The sequence below is a fragment of the Hevea brasiliensis genome, chromosome 9, assembly GCF_030052815.1.
Source record: "Hevea brasiliensis isolate MT/VB/25A 57/8 chromosome 9, ASM3005281v1, whole genome shotgun sequence".
Classification (NCBI taxonomy): domain Eukaryota; kingdom Viridiplantae; phylum Streptophyta; class Magnoliopsida; order Malpighiales; family Euphorbiaceae; genus Hevea; species Hevea brasiliensis.
In genome coordinates, this window is record NC_079501.1 from 95,748,919 (window position 1) to 95,759,942 (window position 11,024).

Consider the following 11,024-nt stretch of genomic DNA (forward strand, 5'->3'; position numbering starts at 1 on the left):
TAAAAATTCTAAAACTTTGCCCCGCGGTCCTTAGCAATATTATTAGGCTATTGCAAAAAGAATCATAATTTTCTGAGCTACCACAAATATTTTATGGATTTTTAATCCCATTTAAGTACTAGAAAATTATGAAAAAGTAAGGTTCGGGTTTACTTATGCTGATTTCGACTTCGTGGACGCGCTCGGGATGTCTGACAATGGTGGGGTAGCTAAAACCTCGATCCAATTCGAAGACTTTTTCAATAGCCGGTCTCTCTGGCCGAAAATTCACAAACCCGGACAACTGTCGAATTTTCGTGAATTGAAGATACCTACACGAAGCCCACAACACGGGGGTTAGTACATAAATTTTACGAAATTTTCTAAGCTCATTTAATGCTCGGAAAAATACTATGAAGTTTCGTGGGACCCATCGAAAAACGGTGTCAGAAAAATTTGAAATTTATATCGCCGCGAAGCTCTTGACGAGTGGAGCGCTCTGGTACTCTCGGTTTTCTCGTGGGGTTCACGGTTTGCGAGAAATCTAGCCCAAAAGTCAAAATGGGCTAAAACTTCCCGGGCAAAAATTGGACAAACCGCTCGATGGATTTCGGTGTTCTTGGTGTCTATGGAAAGCTCTCGACGAGTAGATGGGTTTAGACACAAGACCCGGCCCAATCGGTGCCTGGATCTATCAGATTTCGACCGGGAAGACGAAGCGTCGCGCACTGCGAGTCGCGTCGCTTCGCGCGACATTTTCCGGCGTTCCAGGCGGCGGCCGGCAAGCTTGGGTGGCTGGGGAGGCGCGTCGGCGGGCTGGGGTGGCTGGGGAGGCGGTTGGCCGGCGAGGGGAGGTGGGAGGAGAGAAAAAACGGGAGAGAGAGAGAGGAAGGAGAACACGCGCGGGAAGGAAGAAAAAGGAAGAAGAAAGGCCGGTCCGATTCGATCGGTACGATCCGGTCTGGTTCGATTCGGCCGGTTCGATTCAGGATACAAAATTTTGAATTTTTACTCTGCCTTGGGACCGAAAACGAGGCTCAAAAATTTCGAAAAAATTCTAGAAAACTCAGAAAAATTTGTAGACTCCAAATATATTTTTAGTTTTGCTACGTGGTCTTTAAATTAATTTTTAAAAATCATCAAAGTTTATATTTTCGGAAAATCGAACCCGATTTCTAAAATTCGAAAAAATTTCAAATAATTTCCTAAAATTCAAATAAAATAAAATATCAATATTTATCAAAAAATAATAACTTTAAAAATTAGGGGTGTTACAACCGAACTTCACCTACTGATAATTCATTAAATACATTACAAAGGATTTTAAAACTATTTTCTTATATTTTAGAATTGGTGAACATTTTGGTAGGAATTAAAATTATTTTTTCAAAGCTTAAAAACTAGTAAAAATTTTTGTCCATTTTTATTTTTCCGCAAATTTTATAAAAATTTCGGCAGAGTACCATCTGTATTTTGAGAAAACAGTTCTTCAAATACTTGAGAAAAACACTTCCAATAAATTTTTCACAACTCCCAACCTCCAAATAATCTCAAGTCAACTCAATTCTATCCACTTCAAAATAATTCCACAATCCAATCAAAGTTTATCATCTCAAAATATTTCATAACTTCATTCACAGTGCATATAAAGTGTGAAATTCACAAATACAAACCTTAATTTATAAAAAGAAGTTTCAAAAATAATATTATTATAATTTATTATACAACTGCTCAACTTTACATTGATACATAAAACATAGCAATATTTATATCAAAATAACTACAAGGGTATAAAACAATACCCGTACAAAAATATCAGTGTGGTCCTCAATTCAATAGCAGCTCACTCTGCTGCTTTCTCCTTGCTCTTATCTGCGACAGCAAAATAAGCTATCGCTGAGTATAAAAATACTCAGTGGTTGACAATAAAAATTTTAAATATAATACATAAATCATTCATTAACAAAACACAATTTAAATATTTCTCAATCACATTTCAAAAATTATCAAAACTCATAATAACACAATTTAGTCAAATAATTTAATAAACACAGTGTTGCTAAGTCATACACAACTTAAGCCACGACACAAAATTTCCGATCAATGCCGTGTTGTACACCATGATAAAGCAATCTACTGTCACACCTTACCCCTCTGTAAGGCATGACATGTTCCTGTAGAATACCTAATGAACTACCGAACTTCACCTACAGATAATTCATTAAGTACACTACAACGGATTTTAGAACTATTTTCTTGCATTTTGGAAGTGGTGAGCATTTTGGTAGGAATTAAAAACATTTATTCAAAGCTTATAAACTAGTAAAAATTTTTGTCCATTTTAATCTTACCGCAAATTTTATAAAAATTTTGACAGAGTTCTGTCTGTATTTTGAGAAAGCAGTTCTTCAAATATCTGTGACAAACACTTCCAATAATTTTACACAACTCCCAACCACCAAATAATTTCAAGTCAACTCAAATTTTTTAAACAAACCATTTCAAATAATTTCATCAACATTGTATGCACAAATTAAATTTACAGATATAAAATCCAAAAATAATATTATTACAATTTATTATACAACTGCTCACTTTACATTGATACTTATGACATTACAGTATTTACATCAAAATAATTACAAGGGTATAAAACAATACCCGTATAAAAGGGATCAAGAAGTTCTTGTCAATCCAGCAGCTCACTCTACTGCTTTCTCCTTGCTCTTATCTGCGACAGTAAATTAAACCATCGCTGAGTATAAAAATACTTAGTGGTGCACAATAAAAATTTAAAATACAATACATAAATCATTCATTGCTATAACACAGTTTAAATATTTCTCAATCACATTTCACAAATTATCAAAGCTCATAATAACACAATTTAGTCAAATAATTTAAGAAACACAGTGTTGCCAATTCATACACAACTTAAGCCATGACACAAAATTTTTTATCAATGCTGTATTATACACCACGACAAAAGCAATCTACAACCCTACTAATCGAAATCAATAAGGGAGGTGGCTAGCTAGCTAATGAGTACTCATCTGATCTACAACCTCAACTGGTAAACCAGAGAGGGAGGAAAGATAACCGATCTCACCCCATAAATGGAGGAGGAATAATAAAATACTGTCATGCTAAGTGTGAATCAAAAATCAATTTCAAACATTTTATTCAAATGATTCATGAGAAATTCAATAAATTTCCAAAGTCACAATTTCATTCACAAGATGGCAACACAATTCATAATTAACTTCAAATTTTCATTAATCACACTAAATCAATTTTTCAATGACAAAATGCTCAAATAAAGTTTACTGTGCACAAACTTGACGTGAGTCGCCTCTAGGCCTTGACTCAGTCTCTCAGCTTCCAAGTCTTTTTCAGCTGAAACACACAGTTTCACAGTATTTCAGTACCATAACTTAGCATAAATCCAAAAATAATTTAACTTCACTTTCACCTAGCTCTAATGTGCTAAACTCGACGTTTTGGGTTACTATTCACTACACTATTCAAGTTAATTGTTGACTTTCTAAGGCTTAATAGGTATGAGAATTCCAACTTCACCCACATACCACATTTTGGTCACTAAACTTGTTGGTTTTGGTCATTTTCTCAACACTTAAGTCTTTTAGGCAAAATGGTCAATTTTCAGTTTTTGGTGTCTAGGTTACACTGTTCCATTGGTCACTTTTCTGTTGGAATTTGGTAAAACTTCCTTCATAGAAAATGTTTCCTATTGTCTTAAGTTTATTCTTCTTTTTGAATCACTCAAATTGGAGTTTTGTAGCTCAAGTTATATTCAAATTACAGTTACTGTTCATGCTGAAGAATTTAGTTCTGCAGATTTATTAATCCAATTTCGTTCAGCAATTTGATCAAGTTAAGTCCATAATTTGGTCTAATTTTCTTCATATGAAATGTTCTACTATGTATTAGGTTTCCATCGGTTCAAGAATCACCTAAATTAGAGTTTTCTAGAGAAAGTTATAGCCATTGAAACTTTACTGTTCATATGGTAAATCTGCAGTTCTGAAGGTTCAGTGTTTCAACTTTGCTCAGTGGCATAATTTGGGTTTGTATTCTTCATAAAAGTTTTAGATCTATATCTCATCTAACCCCTGATAAAATTTCAGGTCATTTTGACCTGCCTAGCTCGAGTTATGACCAAATGAACAAACACTGTTCATTTGGTCAGTTTGTGCAGGGCAGCCTGCAATTTTTCAACTTTGGTCAATTTATTCACTACGTTTTAGTCACTTTTTGGGCATGCTTCCTAAATGAAAATTGTGTCATTTAGTTCCTATTTTCATTCCCAATTGGTCTCATACCAATTGGACTTGTAAAATTTCATTTTTGGTCCCTCAAAGTTGACTTGGTCATGCTGCAGCATGACCACACTCCATCCGAATTTGACTTTAATTCCAATACTTCTAACACACTTAATTAGGTCACAAATGACCATTTCTCACTTCACATTAGGTCAAATATATCATTTACCAATTTCTCCAAATTTTTGCCTCAAAACCCTAGGTCTCAAACCCCAATTTCCATGTTTGGCTCATTTCATGCAATTAAACTATATAAACCTCAACTACACCTTCAATCAAGCTTGCCTACCCTTTTAATTGTATCAAAATCCATCAATTTAAAATTACCTCTAAGCTGGATGAATTTCATTATATTCCTAAATATGTTGTTTTTATTTTATTTTCATCAATACTAGTTCACTTCAAGTGCAAATTCATGAATATAAGGAGAATTGAGAGGATTCTTGACTAACCTTTAAGGAAGTATTCCCAAAGCTTCAATTCTTCCACTTTCTTCTTCCTTTCTATGCACAAGATACTTGTCAAGATCCAAGAACAAAATTTACTTGAGGGAGTTAGGGTATATATATAGAATAAAATCAAGCTTTTAAAAGCTTGAATTGGTTGTTAATGGTGGAAAAGGGATGAAAGAGAGAAATGGGAGTGATGGGGCGGCAATGGGAGGAAGGAAGAAGACCAAATGATTTTTTTTTTTTTTGTTTCTTTTCTTTTTGTCTTTATCTCTTTAGGAAGACCAAAAATCTAAATAGGTAAATAAATTAATTATCATTTTTATGGCATCATGCATGAGGTCATGTATGATGTCATCACCTTTTGACTTTTCCATTTTCTCTTTTTTTTTTTTTTCTATTAGTTCTTTAATTTAATTCTCGATTCCAAAATTTTCTTTTCTCCGATTTTATTTGACAGTTCGGTCAGGAGTCAGCTCTCGGGGTCAATTGACCAAATTGCCCCTCGCCGGTTCATCCCGGTTTGTAAATAATTCAATATTTCTTCTGGCTCCCTGACCTAATTATTTGACTGGCTTAACAATTCTTTTTCGTGATTTTCTTTTTTTCCACTGTGTTCGTAATGGTCCTAAGGACCGCAGCGTTACATTTTACGGTTCAAAATTTGAGTTTAAAATGGCTTCGCAGTCGTTCCCGAGACGGTCACCCATCGCTGTGACTCTCGACTCGTTTAACCTCTTATGTTCTGTTTTTCTTATTTATACTTAACTAATTGGAAATTACAAATTATTTGTATTTATGGCCTATCTAGTTGTCTTAAGTGTGGTTCTAATCCCCTTAATTGTCCAGACCGACACCGGTCACCGGAACAGTGAAATATACCAGGCTATGCAAATAGGGGTGTTACAATTCTCTCCTCCCCCCCTAAAATAAATTTTGTCTCGAAATTTTACCTAGTATTAATCTCTGAACAGCTGTGGGTGTTGTCTCCTCATGTCCTCCTCTTGTTCCCTAGTAGCCTCCTGGCTCGAATGATGGTTCCACAGCACTTTTACCAATGGTATCTGCTTGTTCCATAGCTGCTTCACCTCATAAGCCAGAATCTCTATGGGTTCTTCCTCATATGTGAGGTCTGGATTCACTTCAATTTCTTCCATTGGTAGTACATGAGATGGGTCTGATCGATACCTCCTCAACATAGACACATGGAAGACATTATGTATCTTCTCCAACTCTAGAGGTAGTGCTAACCGATATGCCAAAGGACTCACTCTTTCCAGAACCTCATATGGCCCAATGAAACGAGGACTCAGTTTCCCCTTTCTGTCGAATCTCATAATTCTCTTCCAAGGAGAAACCTTGAGGAAAATTTTCTCACCCACTGCATACTCAGTATCCCTTCTTTTCAAATCAATGTAGGACTTCTGACAGTCTGATGCAGTCTTAAGTCGGTCTCTGATTGCCCTGATCTTCTCCTCAGTTTGCTGAACAATTTCAAGTCCAATCATCTTTCTTTCACCCACGTCATCCCAACACAACGGGGTTCTACATTTTCTGCCATACAAAGCTTCATATGGAGGCATCCCAATGCTAGATTGGTAGCTGTTGTTATAAGAAAACTCAATCCAAGGCAAGTGTATGTCCCAACTGCCCTCAAACTCAATCATACAAGCCCGTAGCATGTCCTCCAAGATCTGAATTACCCTCTCAGACTGGCCATCTGTCTGTGGGTGGAATGTAGTACTGAAGTTCAATCTAGTTTCTAGGGCTCTCTAAAGACTACCCCAGAATCTAGAAGTGAACCTAGGATCTCTGTCTGATACGATGGATACTGGCACTCCATGCAGTCTCACAATCTCATCGATATACAACCTGGCCAATCTGTCTAAACTGTAGTCCATTCGGACTGGCAGAAAATGAGCAGACTTGGTTAGTCTGTCAACAATGACCCATATTGCATCATGACTCTTCTGTGTCCTCGGAAGTCCCATCACAAAATCCATAGTTATTCTCTCCCATTTCCATTCTGGCACTGGTAGTGGATGTAATAACCCAGTGGGTACTTGATACTCTGCCTTCACTTCTTGACAAGTTAGGCATTTAGAAATAAATTCTACCACATCTCTTTTCATACCCACCCACCAGTAATGCTCCTTTAGCCCTCTATACATTTTTGTACCACCAAGGTGCATGGCAAAAGGAGACTCATGTGCTTCTTTCAAAATGATCTGCCTCAAATCAATATCATTAGGAACACACATTCTGCCCTGGTGTAGCAGTAAACCATCATCTCTGATTGAGAATTCTGGTTTCTTGCCCTACCTGACTTCTTCTAACGACTCGATACCTTTCATCATTACGAGCGACCATTACGATCGATCAATCAACACCTTGTACATGCCATGCAACTGCTGTCTGCCCCTCATCATTAATCTCTAAGCTGGCATGCAATGATCTTAACTCATGTACCAAAGACAAAGGAGTAACCCGTAGACTTGCCATAGTCTTGTGACTTAGGCATCAGCCACAACATTAGCTTTCCCTGGCTGATAGTCTATCAGACAATCATAGTCTTTTATCAACTCTAACCATCTCCTCTGTCTCAAATTCAACTTTTTCTGGGTGCCCAAATACTTCAAACTCTTATGATCTGTGTAGATGTAACATTTCTCCCCATACAAATAGTGCCTCCAGAACTTAAGAGCAAACACAATGGCTGCAAGCTCCAAGTCATGTGTCGGATAATTCCTCTCATGCGGTTTTAGCTGGCGTGATGCATAGGCAATGACATTCCGATCTTGCATCAACACACAACCTAACCCATTGTGAGAAGCATCGCTGTAAACTGTATATTCTTTACCCGGTGTAGGTAAAGTCAGGACTAGAGCCTCAGTTAAACATCTCTTCAATTTATCAAAACTCTGCTGGCATTTGTCCGTCCACTGAAATTTCACATCCTTTCTAAACAGCTTGGTCAATGGAGATGCCAACATGGAGAATCCCTTCACAAAACGACGGTAGTATCCAGCTAAACCCAAAAAACTACGAATCTCTGTGATATTTCTGGGTGGCTTCCAATTAAGGACAGTTTATATCTTGCTAGGATCTACCTTAATACCCTCTGCTGATACTATGTGCCCCAAAAAGGATATCTCCTTCAGCCAAAATTCACACTTCGATAATTTGGCATATAGCTGTTTCTCCCTCAAAGTCTGTAGTACAATCCGCAGATGTCTATCATGCTTTTCTGCATTCCTCGAATAGACCAATATATCATCAATAAATACCACAACAAACTCGTCGAGGTATGGTCTGAAAATAGTGTTCATCAGATCCATAAAAGTAGCCGGAGCATTAGTTAACCCGAATGGCATAACCAAGAACTCATAATGGCCATAGCGGGTTCTAAAGGCAGTTTTAGAAATACTCTGCTCTTGTACTTTCAGCTGATAATAACCTGATCTCAGGTCAATTTTGGAGAACACAGCTGCACCCCTCAACTGATCAAATAAGTCATCAATGCGGGGCAAGGGGTATCTGTTCTTTATTGTCACCTTATTCAACTACCGATAGTCAATGCATCACCGGAGAGTGCCATCCTTCTTCTTTACAAATAATACTGGTGCTCCCCAAGGTGACACACTAGGGCGAATGAAGCCCTTGTCAAGCAACTCTTGCAACTGCACTTTCAATTCTTTTAGTTCTGCGGGTGCCATTCTGTATGGCGTTATGGAGATTGGGTCCACACCAGGCATAACAACAATTTCAAACTGCACTTCTCTTTTTGGAGGTAATCCTGGCAATTCATCAGGAAATACATCCGGAAAATCACATACCGTAGGGATGTCCCTCAATGCTGGACTATCCACTTGGGTGTCTATCACATGTGCCAAGTACGCTTCACACCCTTTTCTAATCATTTTTCTGGCCAGTGCAGCTGAAATGATGTTTGAAGGCAATAACTGCCTCTCCCCATGTATTACTACATCACCATACTGAGGAAAACCAAAAGTGATCGTTTTCGCCATACCAATCATCGCATGATGCCTGGCTAACCAATCCATGCCCAAGATAATATCATAATCTCTGAAGGGCATTTCAATCAAATCGAACAGAAAAGTGCGTCCTTGGATCACCAAAGGACAATCCCTATATAATTTATTTACCCTGACCTCCTGGCCTAATGGACTAGTTACTAGCACATCATAATCCATTGGTACACACTGGATAGCAGGAGAACATATCACATTAGCACTAACATACGAATGTGTGGAGCCAGGATCAAATAACACATGTACATCTTGATCAAGGATGGAGAAAATACCAGCTACTACGTCTGATGTTTCAGCTTCCTCCCTCTGACGCATGGTATACACTCTGACTGGTGCGCCACCGATGCCGGCCGTTAATGTGCTTTGACTCCCAGGAGTGTTACCAGGACCCCTACCTCTGCCTCTACCTCTACCAGCTGGCTGTGATCCTCTAGGTGTAGAGACTTGGGTTGATCCTTCAGATGTAGCAGAAGCTCCAGACCAGCGCGGACTAGTACAATCCTTAGCGAAATGTCCGCTCCCTCCTCAGTAAAAACATGCACTAGTAGCCTTGAAACAAACCCCACCATGAGTTCTACCACAAGTTTCACACTGCCGTACTGATAGAGCTCCTCGGGGTGCTTCTTTGGTCTCGGCCGACTGCATCGGGTGGTCTTTGGCCAGAGAATCTGCCTCTGCCAGATCTACGGGAGCTGGATCCCCCAAACTGTTTCCTCTTCCCAGAACCACTTTCAGATGCTTGTCCCGTAGTCTTTTCAGTCTTCTCTTTCTCTTGTGTACCCTTCTTCACTGCCCCTTCTAATTCTATCCTTTCCAGTTCCAGGGCCTGTGAGATCAACTCAGCGAAATTCTGATGTCGGAAACCCACAGCTTGCATTCTCAAATTCGGCCTTAACTCGGACCCAAACCTCTTAAATCTGTCTCTGGGGGTGGAGACTAAACTTCCAGCATAGTGGCTCAGTTGAGAGAAGTCTCTCTCATATTATGCTATGGTTCAGTCCCCTTGTTTTAAACTCAGGAATTCTTGCAGCTTCATATCCACATATGCATCGGGGACCCACTTTTGTCGAAACTCCCTCAAAAAGTCTGACCAGGTAAGGACTAGAGGTTCTACCAGGCTGTGGGGGATGGTCTTCCACCATTCATATGCATCCCCTTGCAGAAGAGATATTGAATATTCAAATTTTAATTCTTCGGTACACTGTAACTTTCTGAAAACTCGTTCCATTCTTTCCAACCACTGTTCTGCCTCCAGTGGATCCATAGTGCCTTTAAACTCGGTGGCCCCAAATTTCATCAATTTTTCATATTGCCGAGCTGAGGACTAAGGTTGTGCTATAGGTGCTTGCATCTGAGCTTGGGGTCCATTTCCGCCATTGGAAAACGCAGACCATCTGTGCAACCGAAAGCGTAAAATCTGCGATCCGAATAGGAGCTGGAGTGGCTGACCCACTCACGTTCTGGAGTGCTGGGGCTTCCCTTTGAACCTTAGCCTCAACAGATTGTTCCACGGAATAATCTCTTTCTTCCATTCCGTTTTCACAAATTTTCTACTTCCTGAGATCAAACACAAGGAGGTTGACCTCCGTTAGTGCATATTCATAATGTAAATATGTCATATATATCAATTAAAGACACTCGAGCAGTTGTACTTGTCAAAGAAATGTTCACATAATTAGTCAAAATTTATTGCAAAACCGTGCTCTGATACCACTAAAACATGTCACACCTTACCCCTTTGTAAGGCATGACATGTTCCCGTAAAATACCTAATGAACTATCGAACTTCACCTACCGATAATTCATTAAGTACACTACAACGGATTTTAGAACTATTTTCTTACATTTTGGAAGTGGTGAGCATTTTGGTAGGAATTAAAAACATTTATTCAAAGCTTATAAACTAGTAAAAATTTTTGTCCATTTTAATCTTACCGCAAATTTTATAAAAATTTTGACAGAGTTCTGTCTGTATTTTGAGAAAGCAGTTCTTCAAATATCTGTGACAAACACTTCCAATAATTTTACACAACTCCCAACCACCAAATAATTTCAAGTCAACTCAAATTTTGTAAACAAACCATTTCAAATAATTCCATCAACATTGCATGCACAAATTAAATTTACAGATATAAAATCCAAAAATAATATTATTACAATTTATTATACAACTGCTCACTTTACATTGATGCTTATGACAT